Here is a 2,871-nt window from a genome sequence, read left to right as displayed (position 1 = left end):
TTTTCCCAGTATAATGCAATGAATCATCACTGCTCTCTTGATGGTGACCTCAGAATGATTGCTAGTGGTCAATATAGAACACCCAATGAAGTCTAGCCAACCCCTTACAATTGGTTTGAGATCTCCTCTCTTGAGTTGGTTTGGGACACCTTTTGAATTGGTTGTCCACTTAGTTCCAGGAAGGCATATGTCCTCTAGAACTTGATCCAACCCCTTATCTGCTCTCACCATTCTCCTATTAAAGGATTCAAGATCATCTTGTAGTTGAGGCAATTTGAGACCTCTCTTATTTTGTCCAGATGGAAGTAAATAATTCTCCCTCTGACCATGGTTTTGTAGGTATGAAAAGTAGTTCCAGTCATTCTCTGCTTATCTGTCAACCACAGATTTGAGTAGAATTCCTGAACCATATTTCTTCCAACCTTTGTCTCAGGGTTGGTTAGAACTTCCCATCCTCTGTTTCGAATTTTCTCTTGGATCTCCGGATATTCGTCTCCTTTCAGATCGAATTTAACTTCCGGGATCACTAACCTCAGACCCATTATTTGTGGTAATGGTCTGCATGTTCTTTGGTTAAGAACTTCTCTTGACTCCAAAGATTCTTTGGAGTATTCTCTTTCTTACCTCTTGAATTGGTTTGTTTTCCCTTAGGAGCCATGATCTTGATAAATCTTGGCTTAGCGATCACGGAAAAGCACACCAAACTTAGAGGTTTACTTGCCCTCAAGCAAAAGAAAGAAAAGAGGAGAGAGAGGATGAGAGCAAATTCGAATGGTGGGGAGAGGGAGATGGCCGAGCGTTATTTATAAGGGAGGGGCAGAGATTTCGAAAATTTTGAAGGAGATTTGAGAAGATATGGAAAGAATTTGAGAAGATATTTGAGTTTTTGAAGAAGATTTGGAAAGGATTTGAAAGAGATTTGAAGAATGATTTAGAAAATTGTTTAATTTTCGAATTTTGAGGATGAATGATGAAAGTTTGTAATGTGTATATTCAGAAAATTATGGATCAAAACAAGAAAGTTTGAAAAAAATTTGAAGTGGAAAACAAAATCTCTGTCCCCTACCTTTCTGGTGTTAAACGCCCAGAATGATACCCATTCTGGCGTAAAATCTATGTCTCCTACCTTTCTGGCGTTAAACGCCCAGAATGGTATCCATTCTGGCGTTTAACGCCCACTTGGTGGCCATTATGGGCATTTAACGCCCAGCCAGGTGCCCTTTAACAATGAACTTTTTATCCGAATCAATATCTTGAAGCTCAACATATCCATATGGTGACACTCCTGTAATCACATACGGACCCCTCCACCGGGATTTAAGTTTTCCTGGGAATAATTTGAGCCTAGAGTTGAAGAGCAGAACTTTTTGTCCTGGCTCAAAGACTCTGGATGACAACTTCTTGTCATGCCACTTCTTTGCCTTTTCCTTATAAATTTTTGCATTTTCAAAGGCACTGAGTCTAAATTCATCTAGCTCATTTAGCTGGAGTAATCTTTTCTCACCAACTAACTTAGCATCCATGTTTAGGAATCTGGTTGCCCAGTAGGCTTTATGTTCCAGTTCCACGGGCAGATGACAGGCCTTCCCATACACAAGTTCGTATGGAGAGGTTCCTATAGGAGTCTTGAATGCTGTTCTGTATGCCCACAGAGCATCATCCAAGCTCTTTGCCCAATCCTTTCTACGGGCAATAATAGTCCGTTCCAGGATTCTTTTTAGCTCTCTATTAGAGACTTCAGCCTGCCCATTTGTCTGTGGATGAAACAGAGTTGCTACTTTGTGGCTAATTCTATATCGGACCATAGCAAAGTACAGCTGTTTATTGCAGAAATGAGTGCCCCCATCACTGATTAGTACTCTGGGAACACCAAACCTGCTGAAGATGTGTTTCTGGAGGAATTTCAACACAGTCTTAGTATCATTATTGGGAGTGGCAATTGCTTCTACCCATTTAGATACATAGTCTACTGCCACCAGAATATACGTGTTTGAGTATGATGGTGGGAAGGGACCCATGAAGTCAATACCCCATACATCAAACAATTCAATCTCTAAGATCCCTTGTTGAGGCATGGCGTAACCACGCGGCAAGTTATCAGCTCTTTGGCAACTGTCACAGTTACGCACAAACTCTCGGGCATCCCTATAGAGAGTAGGCCAGTAAAAGCCGCATTGGAGGACTTTAGTGGCTGTTTGCTCACTTTCGAAATGTCCCCCATACTGTGATCCATGGCAATGCCATAGGATCCTTTGTGCTTCCTCTCTAGGTACACATCTGCGGATCATTCCGTCTGCACATCTCTTAAAGAGATATGGTTCATCCCATAGGTAGTACTTGGCATCTGAAATTAATTTTTTTTCTTTGCACTCTGCTATACTCTTGGGGTATGAACCTCACAGCTTTATAGTTTGCAATGTCCACAAACCATGGAGCTTCCTGAATGGCAAAGAGTTGCTCATCTGGAAAGGTCTCAGAGATCTCAGTAGAGGGGATGGAGGCCCCAGCTACTGGTTCTATTTGGGACAGATGATCAGCTACCTAGTTCTCTGTCCCTTTTCTGTCTCTTATCTCTATATCGAACTCTTGCAGAAGCAACACCCACCTTATGAGCCTGGGTTTTGAATCCTGCTTTGTGAGTAAATATTTAAGAGCAGCATGATCAGTGTACACAATCACTTTTGATCCTACTAAGTAGGATCTGAATTTGTCAATGGCGTAAACCACTGCAAGTAGCTCTTTTTCTGTGGTTGTGTAATTTTTCTGTGCATCATTTAGCACACGGCTAGCATAGTAAATGACATGCAGAAGCTTGTCATGCCTTTGTCCCAACGCTGCACCAATGGCATGGTCACTGGCATCACTCATCAG

The sequence above is a fragment of the Arachis duranensis genome, chromosome 5 (genome assembly GCF_000817695.3).
Source record: "Arachis duranensis cultivar V14167 chromosome 5, aradu.V14167.gnm2.J7QH, whole genome shotgun sequence".
Classification (NCBI taxonomy): Eukaryota; Viridiplantae; Streptophyta; class Magnoliopsida; order Fabales; family Fabaceae; genus Arachis; species Arachis duranensis.
This window is presented reverse-complemented; position numbering follows the sequence as displayed.